This window comes from Rhinatrema bivittatum, chromosome 6, assembly GCF_901001135.1.
Source record: "Rhinatrema bivittatum chromosome 6, aRhiBiv1.1, whole genome shotgun sequence".
Lineage (NCBI taxonomy): Eukaryota > Metazoa > Chordata > Amphibia > Gymnophiona > Rhinatrematidae > Rhinatrema > Rhinatrema bivittatum.
In genome coordinates, this window is record NC_042620.1 from 287,379,157 (window position 1) to 287,398,968 (window position 19,812).

The 19,812-nt window shown below is 44.5% G+C and overlaps 1 long non-coding RNA gene across 1 annotated transcript in view; it reads left to right on the plus strand.

The window, feature by feature from the left end:
* The window catches only part of LOC115093310, a 64,271-nt gene extending 54,413 nt beyond the window's left edge, over nucleotides 1-9,858 (plus strand). Inside the window, exon 4 of the long non-coding RNA XR_003857281.1 lies at nucleotides 9,657-9,858. This is a non-coding gene — a long non-coding RNA (uncharacterized LOC115093310). The remainder of the gene's footprint in view (nucleotides 1-9,656) is intronic.
* Nucleotides 9,859-19,812: the final 9,954 nt, after the last annotated feature.

The window sequence follows — 19,812 nt, forward strand, 5'->3', positions numbered from 1 at the left end:
AAGACAAGCTAAAATAAATGAGTCATAAAGTACTGCAGCATTATAAACTGGCAATAAAAATCACTTATCAGGCAAGGTTAGAAAGTCTGCTAATCAGGTAAAGCAGTCAGATGTGTGGCATTTTCTCTAGCCACTGCAGAATGTATGCAGCCTTCATCTGTCAATGTGCAGAGGTTCTAATGCATGACAAAGCAGCCAAATTCCTCTTTTAATGTGGCACCCCTACCGGGTCTGGAGACGCAATGCCACTGTCCCTGTCCTTAGAACACACTTAGTGGGCGCCATCCATCCCTTCAGGCCCTCCCACCGGGAGGCTTTGGATTGAGTGACTCAGTGCTATTTAATGCAGACATTTTAAGAATTGGGGGCTTCAGTCAGAGAGAGCAGCTGCAGAGACCACATGTATTTTTTCCACACTCTGGTAGGACCTCCCAGCCTTGCCCAAAGGAGTTTCTGTTAGAAGAGACACCTCCCCGTGCACTCCCTGCCAGAGGGTCCTTCTTATAATTTACAGTGAGATAGACTTTTAACCCTGATACCCCTTTGGGGCAAGGGGCTCTCTTCAGGGGACCAAATACCTGTGAGTATCTCTGCTCCCTAGGTAGGCGAGCACCAGTGATGGATCCTGCTGCCAGAGACAGTGAGGGCAGAGAAGCTGTCCTGATTAAGAGTTAAAGCATTGATCGGAACTAAAGAGTAGTGGGGAGGATTTTGGATCCCCCTTCCCCATTGGGATTTCAGTGCAGGGTTAGTAGCCTGGTCCCCAGATTTTTCCACAAGAGAAATCACCCGAAGTAACAGCTGAGGAATAAAGTAATAGCATAACCAAAGGAAGAAAGAGCAAGAGAAGGAGACCCCCATCCAGATTTCCACCCTAAGGAATCAGGACAGGCTGGGTGTCCACGGGAAAGAAGATGTCTAAAGGTAGGATTTTTAGAGTTAAAAGGGAACCCTCTCTCCAGGATTCCATGGGACAGTCGCTGGGAGAGTAAATGCATTTAAAATCACCATGGGCTCTAATAAGGACGCCTACCTACACAGAAAGTAACCCTGTAACTACAGTCAGATGTACGCGCATCATTTTGGACAAATGGACTTTATTTAACTTTATGAATCAGTAAATTTTATTTTAACACCCAGACCTGGTACTGTCTGAGTTAGTTCTTACAGCCTCTCACCTCATGGGAAGCAATTATACAGGGCATACACTGGCGACCTTCTTTCATCATCTGGGCCATAAGCAAGAGCTTCCCCCGATAAAAAGAGTCGTTTCCCCCCCCCCCCCCGAGGGATTAAGAATCAGGGTGGGAGTTAATTGTTAGCCGGAGCAGCCCCAGAAGATAGAAATAAGATTGTGTGCCCTTGGGACTTAAAACATGCCACTAAGGGTTACATTAACAATCAAGGTTATACATTGTGGAATAGACTTCCATCATATCTAACTAAGGAGTCTTCTATAAATGTATCTAAAAATAATTTTGGACAGATTCTTAGCTGCAGATAATGTCGAGTACAGGGATGAAGGAATAGCAGAATCAAGAGTGAATGCATAGGATACGTAGAAAAAGGCTAAAATTGATGGACAAATGTCTTTAAATAAAATAAATGAATAAAATAAATGCAATGCATTATGTCACTGTGCTTTTTATTGTTCAAATAAAGGGGAAGGTGGAAATAAATAATATTGTCCAAAATCACCGTCAATATTTTTTAAATGGAAGTCTTTAGTGAAGAAGCCAAGCTACTGGTGAAACTGTGGGATCTCAGGATTTGCTATACTTAGCTAAACAAATCCAGATAATTCCAAACTTGTAAGCTTTTTTTTTCATGACATTACGAAGCAGCTGTGCTCTACTTTGAAATTAGAGCATCTGTTTAGCATACTTCTTCAGTTCTGGTTATATCATTAAAAATCAGTTTTGCTTTGAGTATCAAAAATAATCTAATTAAAGAAATAAAGGCATGTCTTGCCTCAATGTGAATATCATTAAGTTTAGGAGCGTTATGTAGCACAATTCCATGATAATGCCAGTTCTACATTGCTATGGCAAAGCAGTTTTTACATATACAAAACTATGACATGGAAGTGCTCTGTCATACATTTCATGCAGTTCATTCTTCTGCTTTGTCAATAAGTCATTTCTCCTATTTTATGTCTAGGGGAAAAAGCATATTGAATTAAGCCCTTATTCTTTTGCCTTTTTATAGAATCATTTTTCCTCTTTACTGGTTTCCCAAATTCTTTGTCCTGCACTTGTTAAGTGAACGACTGAGTTGTGGGCAGTCTCAGTCAGGAGCAGTGTACTGTACCTGGGGTCAGAGAAGCGAGGCACCAGGAGCAAGCCAGGAACCGGGAACAAGGCACAGAAATCGGGGAGGAAGCAGGAACCGAGCATGAAGGTGAATTTTAAAAGCATACGCGCACCAAAGCCATGAGATATGCGCAGAACTCAGGCCGGCGTGCGCCGCACGGATTTTTAAAAGCGAACAAATATGCATTTATTTCGCAGTACGTGCACAAACAGTTTTTTTTGCAAAAAAGGGCCAGGGTGTGGGTGTGGTCTGGATGGGTCATGGGTGCTCCTAGATTTCACAATGAAATCTGCGTGCAAGTATTTATGCACACAAGCGTGCAGCGGGGGTCCCCTACTGCATAACTTTACTTCTGCTATGGATGGGGTATAAGTCCTGAAATAAAAAAAAAAAAATGAAAATAAAGAGGTTAGCTGGGTTTTAAGGGTTGAGGTTAACAGGGTAAAAGGTAGGCTAGTTAACCAGGGGGGATTAGAAAATCCTATCCTTTACTTGGGTGAACTGTGAATGAACTGGGGAGACTGGTAGTTGTATCAGCGCGCGTCTACTAAAATCCCCCTACTTATGCGGTAGAGGAGGCATTTGTGCACACATGTGCATGTCTATATAAAATTGTGCGCACATTTACACACGTACAGCCTATTATATATCACGGGTGCATATATGCGTGTATGTCATAAAATGGCCACGCCCGGGCAGCTGTTTAAAAGCTCCTGCCATAGAGTCCAGGGAACAAGCAGGATTGAGGAGCCAAATCAGCAGACAGGAAATAAGAACATTCCTACAATGTCATGCCAGCAACATTCTCTGGCATCAGTGTGCCATATATATTCTAGTCATTTAGGACTTTGCTCTTTGTTGAACCAATCACTCTTTCTTGGATGACCCGTACGTTTCCGCAGATAATCAAATTGCTACTGAGTTCTTTACCTTCACTGTGATCTGGTGGCTCCCCTTCTGATTAACCATCCTCAGTACATCAGGGCTGCAGGCCTACTGCTACAAGATGTTGTCTTCTTGTAGTGATATTTTGTTTGGTAAATAATATGCTTTAGAAATCGGTGGAAGCAGATTTTCTTTAATAGATAATACTTCTAAGAAATATCGACGAAGCATCCCAACGGGTGTTGTAAACTTTTTCTTGGAAAGTTTAATATCCTAAGATTACACCATCGGATATTGTTCTCCAAATTTTCCATTTTGTTCTGCAAGAACAAATGTCCAGCAGATATAGTACCTACAGATTTCTGTATAACTGTCCCCTTAGACTCCAAAACTTCCACCTGTATTTTAATATCAGAAACTTGAATCTGCGAGGTATTAACTGTATTAACCAGGTCACGGTGCTGAGAAACACACTGAGAAACTTGATTTGAAAGGTTTGCAATTCCTTCCCAAATGATTTCTAAAGTTATATTTGGAGATTTTATTAAGAAAACTGTTGTTACCTCCAAAACCAATGCAGTAACTCGCCCAGCCGTTGATGTTATTAGTGATATATAATCAACAGGGCACCAGCTCTTATCTGGCAGTCTGCTCCCTATGCATGCTCCTCCATACCGGCCCCTCCTGATGCTTGTCACTGCCGATCGACCTTATTACTTTTAATTATTGGATGATACTTGATGTGACTGTTCTTTTAAAATATTTTATTGATGTTTTGGAAATTATTTAAAAAATGTATATAACCCCCTTCCCTGAGCATATAAAATGATGAGATGATCTACATTTGGACTAAGATTCTAGCTCTCTAATTTATTTGGTGGGTTTAGCAAACGGGGTCATGCAGATGATGAAGTGGATTCAGTTAGAGCAGTGGCAAATCTATTACCCTCCCCTTCACGAATCCTGTCTCTCTGTAGCACATTAGATGCTGGCCTCCCTTGAGGTCCCACTAATTCAATCTACTGCAGCTCTAATCAAACACTTCATTGTTAGTTTGTGGCAGGTCCAGCCAGAAACTATGTACATAACATAAACAGAGTACACAGAGCATACTGAATTATTCAGAGTTCATGGGATAGTCAGCCAAATTAAACATTCACTAACAAAGATGATAACTTGTCTCTCATAATTTGGAATACTTTCTTCCCCTTCATGGTTCTGGAATTCCTTTCACTGTTCTACCACACCTCTGTCAAAACACCATTAATTGGAATGGAGAGCTTCCAGCCCTTAATACTGGGAACCAAGGATTTCCCCAAAGTACTAGCTCCCTTTTTTCAAACAAGAACAGGTGAATCACACTCTCCAGATTCCTTTTCCTTTTAAACACCAGAATCCAATATGGGACAAGGGACTCACATCCCTAACTCCTGGGGCAACTTACAACATTTGCCCCTCCTTCTACTCATGCCTCTTTCAACACTCACACCTCCCCTTAGTCATCAAACAGTGTGCAGGTCTCCTCCTCCGTACCCTGTACAACTTGGGGCACTTCTACTTTTGGAACAACTCCTTCCTCCTCGCTCTTGGAATAACCCCTTCCTCCTCACTCTTGGCCATTTCCTCAGGGGCAGGAATCAGCTCTTCTCCTTGTCCTTGGGCTTCTTCCCTTGAAGGGAAAAGCCCCTGCAGGGCCCCACTCCCTATGGGAGGATCTCTGGGCCCACCAACTGGAGGGCTGACTACTCCAGGCTCCCTACATTCTGGAGGTCCCTCTCTTCCTTCAGTCTATTCGCAGAAAAAAAGGGCCTGTCCTGCCAAATCGATCTAGGATTTATACCCTCCAAGGCCATTCCCAACCAATCTTTGCTTCCCAGCTTACTTAAAGGCAAACCCAAACCCCACCCTCGCCCCAGCTATGTTCAGGTTAAAAACATCACAATAAACACAATGCAATTCATAGCTCAGAACTATGCTGGATGCCATCAAGTAGCCAATCAGTGGTATTGCAAGCCATTCAATATTTCGCCTAGTAATTTCAGATCTGGAACACCCCAGGGTCTCTCCCAGCCAAAAATGCCTTGAAATATTAACTCGTGAACGGGGACACAACTAGTGATCCTGTTATATTTATACGAGTATAAAATTATTGGATTTTCTGTTCATCTACTGTTTGGAACTTTTTTTTTTTTTGGAGATAATTTTAAAATAGTTATGCAGGGGTTGTGCATGTAAAATTAGATTATGTGTGTATAAGAGCACATTCGTGTGCATATGTTATTTTATAAACCTCAAGAGTATGTGCGATTGTGCGTGCTTGCAGTGTCATGCAAAAAAGTGAGCAGAGAAAACCAGGCAGTTTAAGTGTGTTCCATGCCCGGGTTCAGAAATATACATTCAGGTTGCTATTTTATAAGTCTTATATGTGCATACATTATCAAACTTGTCCTTATAATTTTATACCTGTTAATTGACTTGCAAAATTGAAATTTCACTTGTCATTTGTCTGTAGTTTTTGGGTGGTAGGTCTGGGTGAACTGGTGGGGGTTCAGTGTGAAGTGCTGGAGATTTAGATCAGGGGTGGCCAACTCCAGTCCTCGAGAGCCACAAGCAGGCCAGGTTTTCAGTGCTTCCACTGTATGCCAATTTATCTCATATGTAATCATTGTTGATATCCTGAAAACCTGGCCAGTTTGTGGTTCTCGAGGATTGGAGTTGGCTACCCCTGATCTAGGTGAACCGGCGATAGTATGGATGAACTGGTGATTCCAGGTAAGCATGCAAGTAACTATTTTCAGAAGCAGAGTATGTGCATACTTTATAAAATACCTGCCTCTGAATTTAATATTGGATTATTAGGTGTAAATTGTAACAGTTATTATGCATGTAAAATATGTATGTGTTTTTTTTGTAACATGGATAGAGAACATATGCATGTTTCTATATTACAAATATACATGCATACTGAAACATATGCTCATATTTTTGGAAAGAAATATGCAGTATTTTATAAACTGCAGCTCCTGCCACACAGTTTACAAAATACTAGAATAAATCTCTGTGGGTCTAGTTAGATGCTTGGACAGTTTTGAAAGTTGAACTCTATATTAGTATGATTTTACTAATATGATTGTTGTTTTATATTTCTTGCTTTTATTAGTTGTTGCTTTATGAGGCATGGTGGTATTTCTGTATTTCCATAGTTGCACTGCATACAGAGTCTGGCTTGTGGTGTCAGTTTTTTAAGTTTGGATTACTAGAGGGTCCTGGGCTTTCTTCAGCAAGTGAGTGAGCAAAAATGAGACTGAGTAAAAGTAAGAGACAGAAAGACAAATAGAGAGAGAGGGGGAATGGGAGACAGACAGGGAGATGTTTCTACTATGTTATTTTTGGAAAAACAAAATAAAATAAGCATTAAAAAACAGAATGAGGAGGACAGCACAACAATTGTTTGCACAGGGAAGCAAAAAAATCCAGCAATGACTCTGTAGGGCTGCTGGTTCAAATCTCAGAAATTCTTTCCGTATTTCCCTCCCCTTCCATAAGCCATTTCTGAGGTTCTTGGTCCTGGTTTATGAGGTTAGGCTTTATGGAATTACCTTATAATCTCTGCTTATTGCTTAATGTACAGTATCCTCCTGTTCCCAGGTTTGCTTTTGTGGTTCTTATCCCTCCCAGTCTTGTTTTCATTGATCTTAGAGTTCACTACCTGCCTAACTATAAATTTCTCCTTCTCTGCCTCTTTCACTGTGTTTTTTGTGTGTATATATGGGTATGTGTGCAGATGGGTGGGTGCCAAGTTGGGACAGAATTTAGCATCCTGGAAACAGATTAAGATGAGTTTCAATAATGCTAACATGAAATACTGGAAGATCAATATTCAGTGCTACTTAACCGTATAAGTAAGGACTTAGCCAGCTAAGTGGTGGCGGATGAACATCTAGCTGTGTTTAGTGGCCGCCACTTATCTGGATAAGTACATAGCTATTTAAGTACTTATCCAGATAAGTGATGGGAAGGAAATATGTGTTTTGGGGAGGAGCTATTTATACAGCTAACATAGTAGCGATATTTAAACTTATCCAACTATGATTGCCAGATAAGTTAGACATGTTCAATAGCAGGTCTAAAATTAGCCAAACAAGACTTATCTGGCTAACAAGCAATTTTTGGGGGCATATTCAGTGGATATGCCGCTGAATATCCCTTGTAAATTAGCCAGATAAATCTTATCCAGCTAACCTTGAATATCTATATCTGGGTGTGTCTGGTATGACATGATCTTATATGTTATGGAGTTGATTTGTTTCTCAATGACAAATAGACTTTTGGTATCATTTTCCTGAGAGTCTTTTGGTCTCTGTGTACTTTGTTTAGACGCATGTCATCTCTTTTGCACTTAATAGTGGTGTTGCCAACTGGAAGTTTTCATGTTATTATTATTGAAATCCACCTTAATCCATTTCCAGGATGCTAAATTCTGCCCCCCCCCCCCACACACACACAATGATAGGCAGAGTAGAAGAAACTTATAGTCAAGCAGATAGTGAACTCTAGGCCTGAGACTTCTTCTTCACTTCCTTCAATACCTGTTGCAACTGGATATGGATCTCTTTTAATTATTTGCTTCAATACTGGAGTGCTGGAACCTGGACTTGTTAGGGTTCCTCCACATGAAATCTTGGCTAGAAACCATAATTTCCAAAAAACTGAGTTTTCTTGGTTGTGGAGCTAGCATTACTTTCTGCAAATTCTGAAGATGGCAGTAACTTGCTCCAATTATTTTGGTAGAAATTGCAATAGCATCACAAATATTGCTCCAGCATTTGCTTGACTCTTTGTCCATTCTTTTGTGGCTGGTAAGCTAAGGACAACCATACCTGTACTAATCAGCTTCTGCTGGAATCGGTAGTCCATAGTTGTTGCTTGAGGAAGTTCAGTGATGGAGCTATTACCGCGGAGGCTCTTCCAAGGATTTTAGGTAGCTCTACTATAAAACCCATGGAAATGTATTCCCAAACTCTTGCTGAAATTGTCATGGATATTAGGTCTTGTTTGTTTAATTTCTTGCAATAGTTTGCATAATCCGATAAACAGTAGTTTCTAATAGCCTTTATTTCTTCCAGAAGACTAGAAGACTCTTGTTAATTCTGTCTGTGGTTCTTTTAAAAATGTAATGCCAGTGGCATATTTTATTTATGTTATTTTTTTATTTGAAAACATTTATATTCTTCCTTATACAGCAGTAATTCAAAGGCAGTTTACAATTGAAACATTGACAATTACATGTAACTTCTACATACAAACAAATTAAAACACTTAAAACAAAATTGATCAATAAAGCAAAATCAGCACCCTGATCGTAGCCCAGATCACTGAATACTTTCTATTAATCCACAACAGGAAATGCTATGGTAAATAAATGCTTATTTAACAGCTTCTGAAATTGTAAAATCTCCAGCTCATCCCTCAGTGCAAGGGATAGAGCAATCCACAAAATGGAGCCTGTAACAATGAAACTTCTGCAAAGGAATCTGTTTAGCAGATGGAATAGCCAACAGAGACTGTGTGGCAGAGCACAAAATCCGCACAAATATATATTTGTATAATCGTCACGTCTTTAAGTGCAGCATGCCGTCTTCATGGCATTTTTACTCGTAATGTAATTACCAGGGCACAAAAGCATTCCTTCCTTTAGTATAATCCCTCTTCTTTCCAAGTCTCTTCAGGATTATTTCCTTTCTGTAGCCCTATCAAAGGGGTCTCATTTTGACTCTTCCTGGACTTTTGTGGTTAATTGCTTGATCACTGTACTCATGGAAAAATGTTTCTGGCATTCTTATTTATCATACTTTATATCCCGCATTTATCTCAGCTTAAAGCCCCTTCCCTTTCAACTTATTATAAATGTTTAACTAGGACCGACTGCTTTGATTTTTTTGAGGTCATGGCAGCCCGTTGGACTGCGGATGGGGAGTTTCCGATGACTGCCACAGTGTTGCGGACCTGCTACCGGGGGATATCCCAGATCACGAGTAATAGTGCTTATCGTGAACTGCTGTTTAAATTTTTAGGACGGGCATATATTTCACCGCAACGGGCATATCAACAGCATATTGCGCTTACAGCATGCTGTCTTCGCTGCCCGGGCAGCTTGGGAACGCTGACCCATGTTTTTTGGTCTTGCCCTGCAGTTTTGCGGTTTTGGCACCGCATTGCCCAATATATAGCTGGGATATTGGGGGTCTCTATCCCTATAGATTTTCGGTGGCTGCTGTTTGGTTATATCCCGGAGTTGCGGTTCCGTAACTTGGGTACTCGCCTTTTTATACAAAAGGCGAGCCTGGTAGGGAAGAAGGTAATCCTTGGGCAATGGCGAGAGGTGGATCCACCCTCCTTTTGGGTGTGGAGAAATCTTTTGTTTAATATGATGTATATGGAATCTCTCTCTTCTAAAGGACCTCCACAGCTGCGTCGGAGATTTTTAGCCGTCTGGGAACCATATATCCAAACGCTACCGCACCGGGCTCGGAGCCGGATTCTAAACGACTGATGCAGGCAGCCATGAACTGACGGAGTTTCTTCTGGCTTCACTTACACTGTTGGACGTGGATTCGCCCAGTGATGGTCTGGACTCTCGTGAAAGAACTTTTTGGACTAGATCGACGATGTGGGGGGGGGGGGGGGGCTACAGGGTTTCAGGGATGCTATTGTCTTGATTGCTGTCAGTATTGCTGGGGGCGGCGGCAGAACAAACCATGCCCAGACGATTGTATTTTGCTGTTTTGTTATTTGGAAAATTAATAAATGGTTTAAACATAAAGAAAGTTGTCCAGGCAGTTCTTAGAATTCAAGCTGGTTCCTTCTTTTCCGTGGTCTGTCCCTCAGGCTTTCTTGATGGGGCAGCTTATTTTCCATTTTGTGGCTCTGGTTTGGATGTTAGCATGAACTGAAAATGCAAGAAGAAAAGAAACATCTTCCATCTTTAAATGTTCTAAATTCCTGTGACCTATCTGGGCTTGGCCAGAGACATTTGTTTCTTCTAGGAAGTGTTGCAATTCTTTGAATGTCACCTTGATTGCTAGTAATTCCATTTCCTTCTCCCACATGTTGTAATTTTCCTCCGCTGAAGTCAATTTTGGGTAATAATAGGCACGGGGTATAGAATGTTTTTTTGTATCTTTACATTTGTATCATTCCCACTGACATACTTGATGCATTGCTTTTCACTGCAAATGGTCTCCTTGAATCTGGATGTACTAAAATAATAGTTCAAATGCATCTTGTGCCTCATCAGTCCACTTAAATGGATTGTTTTTTCTTTAATAGCAACATAAAGGATGTGACCAATTTTGAAAATCCCTTCATAAATCTTCTATAAAATTTGGCAAACAGTAGGAATCTTTGTATCCTTATATAGCTCTGGGCACTGGCTATTCTAGGTCTACAGTGATCTTCATTTTTCTGCAGGGGAAATATAGGAATTCAGTTTGTTTGCTTATTAATTTTTTTAAAATGATTTGTATACCACCAATCCTCATATCTTGGTGGGTAAACTGCATATATCTCTGGTTTGGCAAAGAGATGAGGTGATCTCAGTCACTGTAATATTAAATATGTGTGATGCTCATATTGAAAAACACAGAAACATTAAAACGTGACAGCAGAAAAAGACCATATGGTCCATCTAGTCTGCCCATCTGTCCAATTTATCTAGCCCTTACACTTCCCATCACTCTCTCAGAGAACCCCTGTATTTGTCTCATGCTGACTTGAATTCAGATATAGTTTTTGCCTCCACCACTTCCACTGGGAGGCCGTTACATGCATTCACCATGTTCTTTGTAAAGAAATATTTCCTAAGATTACTTCAGAGTCTACTTCCTTTCACCCTCATCCCATAACCTCTTGTTCTAGAGGAGGCTAGCCTCCTGCGCATGGAAATCTTTGAGATATTTAAATGTCCCTATCATGTCTCCCCGCTCTCACCTTTTCACTTAGGTAAACATATTTAGGTTCTTATGTCTATCCCCATAGGTCTTAGAACAAAGACCACTGATCATTTCAGTAGCCACCTTCTGGACCGACTCCAATCAGTTTATATTCTTTTGGTGGTGCGGTTCTCCAGAATTGTACACCGAATTCCAAGTGAGGGCTCACCAGGGACCTATATAAGGGCAACACCACCTCCCTTGATGACCATTCCTCTCCCTAGGCAGCCAACCATCTTTCTGGCTTTTGACATCACTTTATCCACCTGTTTGGTCACTTTAAGATCATCAGATACAACCAGCCCCAGATCCCGCTCTTCTTTTGTACTTAGAAGAATTTCACCTTCAATCCTGTAACTCTCCTTTGGGTTTCGCATCCTAAATGCATTACTTTGCATTTTTAGCATTAAATCTTAGCTGCCACTTCCTAGACCATTCCTCAAGCTTCAGTAGATCCTGACTCATATTTTATACACCTTCCTGGCTGTTTATCCTGTTGAAGATTTTGATATCATCAGCAAAAAGACAAACTTTTCCTGACAATTCTTCTGCTGTATGGAAAAGAACCCGGTGCAAGGGTGTCCAGCAGCTCTAGGCAGTGACCTCACCACCATGCCATCATGATGCTCTCTCTTTCTCTCTCGACTCAACCCAACTGACAATGCACCTCCATTCGCGCCCCACCTCTTCTGCAGCCACACCTCGCCCATGTTCTATTTCAAGACTGCTGCCCTCACATCAGATTGCGCAGCCTCACCCATTTCTGGTGCCCCAGGAGGCTGCTAGTCCACCTAATAGTCTCGCCGACCCTATCCTCAGGCATACCATGAGTAACAACCCCCTCTTCAGATTAAACTTCATTTACCACTTTCCTTTCTTGCCTCCCACTCAGCCAGTTTCTATCCCAGTCAGTCACTCTGAGAGCACTCATTTTATTTATAAGTCTCCTGTGTGGAACCATGTCAAAGGCCTTACTCAAATCCAAGTACACTATATCTAGCACTTTCCCTTGATCCAACTTGCTGGATACCCAATCAAAGAAATTGATCAAATTCATCTGACAAGATCTACCTCTAGTTAAACCATGTTGCCTAAGATCATGCAATCCGATGGATTTCAGAAACTGCACTATCCTCTGTTTTGGCAGTGATTCCATTAATTTTCTCACCCCAGAGGTCAGACTAACTGACCTATACTTCCCAGCCTTCTCTTTACTTTCACTTTTATGAATAGGAACCACAATCACCCCTCTCCAGTCCTCCAGGACTAATCCTGACTCTATATAAGGATTAAACCTTAACTCACCTCCAAATATCTTCCAATAACTACCCATATGCAGAAAACCAACACTTCCTATCTTTACCCTCACATAATAAATCCTACTATTAGTTCAAATGGACAATTCCTAGCAATTACCACAATCTCCTGTTAATGTACCTCATCAAATCTTTGTAAATATACCTTGTCAAAGTTAGATTAATATATTATGTTAATTTTTTCATATCACTTCTCTGCTCCAAGTTGTACTTATCCCTGTTTTATTGTAACTGTAATTGTTTTTTGGTTCAACACATGTTATTTACTTTGTTCTCTATACCTTTCATCACTCCCCTGTTTATTGTAAACCGGCATGATGTGACACTCTCACGAATGCCGGTATAGAAAAAACTAAAATAAATAAATAAAATATAAAATATAAGCATGGAAAAGGTCAGTCAGTGGAGCTACCATAGTTTCTCTAAGTTTCCTGAATACTCTCAGATGTATCTTAACTAACCCCATCACTTTATCTTCTTTGAGCCCAATATTCAAAGATATCCAGCTATCTAAGGCCTAGGTTCATCAAAATGCTATAAATAATAGAGCAACTCCAAAATCCACCAATGTAGGTAATATTACCAAAATAAGAACATAAGAAAATAAGAAATTGCCATGCTGGGTCAGACTAAGGGTCCATCAAGCCCAGCATCCTGTTTCCAACAGAGGCCAAACCAGGCCACAAGAACCTGGCAATTACCCAAACACTAAGAAGATCCCATGCCACTGATGCAATTAATAGCAGTAGCTATTAGAGATGAGCTTCGTTTTTTTTCTACCGGGTTGTTTTTGAGTCAGACACTTCAGGGTAAAGTTTGTTTTCCCTCGGTTCGTTTTTGGGAAAACTAAATGGGGAAAAACGAAACCGGCCCAAAAAACGACACGGGAAAACGAAGCTCAAAAAAACCCACCCCAAGCATTACATACATCCTCCCCCCACCATCCCGATCCCTTCCCAAGACTTACTAACATCCCTGGTGGTCCAGCGGGGTCCCACGAGGGATTTCTCTCTCTGTGCCATCTGACTTTCGGGCCTGCCTCGATCAAAATGGCACCGATAGCCTTTGCCCATACATGTCACAGGGGCTACCGGTGCCATTGGTTAGCCCCTGTCACATGGCCATCGGCGCCATCTTGTGCTCCTACCATGTGACAAGGGCTGACCAATGGCACCAGTAGCCCCTGTGATCTGGTATGGGCAAAGGCTATCGGTGCCATTTTGATTATTGGCAGCCGAGGCCAGAGTGCAGGAGATCGCTCCCGGACCCCCGCTGGACCACCAGGGACTTTTGGCAAGTCTTGGGGGACCCTCCTGACCCCCACAAGACTTGCCAAAATTCCAGCGGGGGTCCGGGAGCGACCTCCTGCACTCGGGCCGTCGGTGCCAGTAATCAAAATGGCGCCGATAGCCTTTGCCCATACTATGTCACAGGGGCTACTGGTGCTATTGGTCGACCCCTGTCACATGGTAGGAGCAAAGATGGCACCGGCCGTCCATTGCTCCTACCATGTGACAGGGGCTGACAAATGGCACCGGTAGCCCCTGTGACATATATGGGCAAAGGCTATCGGTGCCATTTTGATTACTGGCGCTGACGGCCCGAGTGCAGGAGGTCGCTCCTGGACCCCCGCTGGAATTTTGGCAAGTCTTGTGGGGGTCAGGAGGGCCCCCAAGACTTGCCAAAAGTCCCTGGTGGTCCAGCGGGGGTCCGGGAGCGATCTCCTGCACTCTGGCCTCGGCTTCCAATAATCAAAATGGCACCGATAGCCTTTGCCCATACCAGATCACAGGGGCTACCGGTGCCATTGGTCAGCCCTTGTTTTGCAGTTTAGTGGATTTAGTGGATACTGATTTCTGAGTGAGTTGTCCTGTCTTCTGTTCTCATCTGTTTACCTTAACCTTTGACTCTTGACTTTATCTGTATGTGAAAATTTTTGTTTGTTTGACAGGTTTGTCAGTTTGTCTTTGTGTTTGGGTGAGGTATGGTGATAAGGCAGAGGAGAAGTGGTGAAGAGAGTGGTGATGTGTGGTGGTGGTGAGGTGGTGGTGGAGGAGGAGCAGTAAAGAGGAGTGGTGAGGCATGTGATGAAGAGGAGGAGGAGTGGTAAGGCTTGGTGAAGCATGGTGGTGAGGTGGAGGAGGAGTGGTGAGGTGTGGTGGTGAGGCAGAGGAGGCGTGGTGAGGAGGAATGTGAGCAATGGTGGTGTTGAGGAGTGGAGAGGATGGAGTGTGAGAGACAGGGAGAGAGGAGAGGCATGAAGAGAGGATGGAGGAGGGAGGATGAGGGCAGGTGTGCTATGAGAAGGAAGACGAATAGGAGGAGGAGGAGGGACAGAGACAGGAGTAGAGTTTGGTAGGGGGAAGAGATAGGAGGAGGCAGGTGAATCCGGAAGGAGGAAGATGACAGGCTAGGGAAAGAAAGAAAGGGCTGAGGGGAGGGAATTTGGTAGGGCAGGTGTTGGAGGAAGAAGGAAGGGAGGGGAGAGAGGAGTGGAAGCGAGAGTCAGGAAAGGGAGAACACCTCTCTGGAAGTGGACGTGGCACCCCCTTCAGGTAGCCAGGCAGCAGGGCATGTTCATCTGAGGGCATTTAAGTTTAGCCCAAGGGACAAAGAGATGATCATTGCTGAGGTACAGGAACATTATGCCATGCTTTTTGGCAACTGTGCGGCCAAGACCTCAAGGGCATCCAATTGCCAGATCTGGCACACCATTGCCCAGGCTACCTCAAGGATCAGTGGCTTGAGATGTGTGGGGAGCAGGTGGCCCACAGGTACCAGGACATAAAGGCCCAGTTGTAAATAAACAGGTACATATGGCAGACCAGCGGAGGAACTCCTTGTCCGATTGTGCTCACGCCCATGGAGAAGTGCCTCATCCAACGGCTGGGACAGGATGTGTTCGAGGGCATGGCTAAGTGGCTAGACACCATGCGAGCTGGAGCCGATAAGTTCACTATACCTGTAAATTGCAAGGCTGCTACAGTTGTGCATATCATTTGGCATAAGATACTCACATTGATTGACATGCAAAATGCACATCTCATGCCAAACGGTCCATGTGTGTACCTCTTGTCTTTGGTACTTATGTCTTCTTCTTTGTTTTCACAGCTCTCACCCAGGATTGCCTGTCCCAGCCATCAAGCCACAGGGACCAACAGTGAAGCCCCAGAGATGAGCAGTGAAGAGCCAGGGATCAGATGTGCAGCAGCAATTTTCCATGCCCTCTTGCTTATGAACACACAGACACAGTTCAGCGAGGAAGAGGAGCAGCAGCAGCATCTTCATCACAGCCAGATCCTGCAAGCCCTTGGCTCAGCAAGCCAAATGAATGTGAGCTTAAACCTTTCCAGCTTCATGGAGGAACCCTGCCTGCAGTGGTAAACAGTTGAGTCAGCGCAACCTCACTACAGCACACCACATGGCCAGCACAAGGCAGCAGACCCTGAGCTGGAGCAACCCACCAGCTCCCTTATGCCATTTCTGGAGACCCAAATCTCCACTCCAGTCATGATGAGCATAGCACCAGTACCAGCTCTGGCACCAGCTCCGGCACCGGCGCTGACCGAGATCTCAATGCATGATCAGCTGGACAGACCGGAAAGGAGCCATGGTGTCCACCTTCACCACATATGGACAAAGCTAGTGCACCTGAGGATTGCTGTAAATGGGCAGACCCAGGCCCTCCATGACCAGATAGCAGCCCACACACAAGCTCTCACCATAGTGGCTAACTCAATAAATAATCTCACCAGTGTCCTCGCACAGATTCTGCAACGAATGCCGGAGCCTCCACCTGTGCCTTACCCAGCATCCCAAGACATCCCAATGGCACCAGTAGCCCCTGTGATCTGGTATGGGCAAAGGCTATCGGTGCCATTTTGATTATTGGCAGCCGAGGCCAGAGTGCAGGAGATCGCTCCCGGACCCTCGCTGGACCACCAGGGACTTTTGGTAAGTAGCAAAGTTCATCGAAGTTTTACAACAGCTGCCTTGTAACGCCTAAAAACAAGACGTCTTGAACAAGCCTGGCCTGGTCTCTGGAGAGAGTTCCTGTGTGCCAGCTAGTTGGAAGAATACTGCTGGACTTGTCCTGACTACAGAGCTCCTGTGCTGGCTAGTTGGAAGAAGACTGCTGGACCCATCCTGACTACAGAGCTCCTGTACTGGCTAGATGGAGGAAGACTGCTGGACCCATCCTGACTACAGAGTTCCTGTGCTGGCTAGTTGGAAGAAGACTGCTGGACCCATCCTGACTACAGAGCTCCTGTACTGGCTAGATGGAGGAAGACTGCTGGACCCATCCTGACTACAGAGTTCCTGTGCTGGCTAGTTGAAAGAAGACTGCTGGACCCATCCTGACTACAGAGTTCCTGCGCCAGCTGATGATGGGATTGGTCTACTGTCTGCCAGTGTTGTCCTCCGGTTTACTTTTAATGCCCTTCTCAATGCTCTGCCCATACTCCAGCCTCTTTGAAGTCGTCTCCAGTCACGGTCCAGCTAGTGTCTCTTCTCATCATTTCTCATCTCCTACTCCTGATGCTGGTGTCTCATCTCATCTCATCCGGTTTCTGCCTCCATGTTGCTATGTCTTCTTCTGGGGCTTCTGCCTCAATGCTGTGGTGTCTTCTCCTGGGGCTTCTGCCTCCATGCTGCACTCTCCAGTCAAGGTCCTCAACCTCCATGCTACACTTTCCTGTCCTGGTCCTCAGCCTCTATGATGTGCTTTCTAGTCCTGGTCCTGATGCCTACTACTTGATCTTTGCTGTGTTGGTCCTTAGGCTGGCCTCCTTTGAGTGTGCACGTTCAATATGGATTGTCTGGGGCTTTCACTTGAACTCTGCTGCCTTGGCCCTTAGGCTGAGTTCATTCTTTCAACGTGGACTGTCTGGGGCCTTTTGGTTAACATTACATAGTTGTGCTGCTATCATCTCTAACATTAGAGCTGTACTGTAGCTATTAGGGATGTGAATCGGGCTTCGGACAATTGAAAATATCGTCGATATTTTCAAAATCGTCAGAAATCGGGGGCTCTCCCAAAACAATAGGAAAACCCCATGATATTGATCATGGGGCTTCCCTTATCATTTTGGGGGAGGGCGGGAAAAATGGCACACAAAAATAACCCCTAAATCCACCCCGACCCTTTAAAAGTAACCCCTTAGCATCCCCTACCCTCCCGACCCCCCAAAAACCTTTTTACAGCTACCTGGTGGTCCAGTGGGGTCCCGGGAGCGATCTCCCGCTCTGGGCCGTCCTCCGGCTACCGGGCCGTCCTTTGCCCTTACCTTGTGACAGGGTATCCGTGCCATTGGCCGGATCCTGTCACATGGTAGGAGCACTGGATGGCCAGCGCCATCTTGTGCTCCTACCATGTGACAGGGGCTGACCAATGGCACTGGTAGCCCCTGTGACATAGTAAGGGCAAGGCTATCGGCGCCATTTTGGTTCCTGGCACCCAATGGCACGAGTGCAGGAAATTGCTCCCGGACCCCTGCTGGACCCCCAGGGACTTTTGTCCAGCTTGGGGGGGCCTCCTGACCCCCACAAGACTTGCCAAAAGTCTAGCGGGGGTCCGGGAGCGACCTCCTGCACTCGGTCCATATTGCCAGTATTCAAAATGGCGCCGGCGCTAGCCTTTGCTCTCATATGTCACATAGTGAGGGCAAAGGTAGCGCCAGCTATGCTGGCTTTGCATTGAAAGTGAACTATCAGACTTGCTCCCCTGCCGTTGAAGCAGAGAGCTATGCTGGATAGAGATGTGAATCGGAACCGGAATCGGTTTGGATTCCGGTTCCGATTTACATCGTGGTTTTTTTTTTTTCGTCCGGCCCGATCACGGTTTTGTTTATTGGCTGCGCCTGAGCCGATAAACAAAAAACCCACCCCGACCCTTTAAAACTAATCCCTTAGCTTCCCTCACCCTCCTGACTCCCCCAAAAACATTTACAGGTACCTGGTGGTCCAGTGGGGGTCTCGGGAGCGATCTCCCACCCTCGGGCCGTCAGCTGCCACTAATAAAAATGGCGCAGATGGCCTTTGCCCTTACCATATGACAGGGTATCCGTGCCATTGGCCGGCCCCTGTCACATGGAGGAAACACTGGATGGCTGGCGCCATCTTTAAAAATGGTGCGGGCTATCCAGTGCTCTTACCATGTGACAGGGGCCGGCCAATGGCACGGATACCCTGTCACATGGTAAGGGTCGGGGTAAGGGCAAAGGGCCATCGGCGCCATTTAATTAGTGGCAGCTGACAGCCCGGGAGCCCCACTGGACCTCCAGGTACCTGTAAAAAGTTTTTTGGGGGGTCAGGAGGGTGGGGGAAGTTAAGGGATTAGTTTTAAAGGGTCGGGGTGGGTTTAGGGGTTATTTTTGTGTACTGTTTTTCCTGCCCTCCCCCAAAACGATAAGAGAACCCCCACAAACAATATCGTGGGGTTCTCCTATCGTTTTGGGGGAGCCCCCGATTTCTGACGATTTTGAAAATATCGACGATATTTTCAATCGTCTGAAGCCCGATTCATATCCCTAATGCTGGATATGTGTGAAGTGTCAAACTTCCTCCCCTGCTGCTGAAGCAGAGAGCTATGCTGGATATGTGTGAAGTGTCAAACTTCCTCCCCTGCCGCTGAAGCAGAGAGCTATGCTGGATATGTGTGAAGTGTCAAACTTCCTCCCCTGCCGTTGAAGCAGAGAGTTATGCTGGATTTGCGTTGAAAGTGAATTATCAGGTATTTTTGGTTTGGGGTAGTAACCGCCGTAACAAGCAAGCTACTCCCCTGCTTTTATGTGGTTACAAATCCTTTTTTCCACATTTCCTCTTGCTGTTGAAGCATAAAGCAATGTTGGAGTCACATTATTGAATAAGGATATTCATCTCCAGGTAGTAGCCATCATTCCCTCAAGCCACCCCCATGCCTCTTCTCTTCATTCACGTCCTCTAGACTTTATGGATTCACAGTATTTATCCCACACCCCTTTGAAATCCTTCACAGTTTTGGTCTTCACCACTTCCTCTGGAAGGGCATTCCAGGCATCCACCACCCTCTCCTTGAATAAATACTTCCTGACATTGGTTCTGAGTCTTTCTCCCTGGAGTTTTAAATCGTGACCCCTGGTTCTGCTGATTTTTTTTCAACGGAAAAGGTTTGTTGTTGTCTTTGGATCATTAAAACCTTTCAAGTATCTGAAAGTCTGTATCATATCACCCCTACTCCTCCTTTCCTCCAGGGTGTACATATTTAGATTCTTCAATCTCTCCTCATAAGTCATTCGATGAAGACCCTCCACCTTTTTGGTCACCCT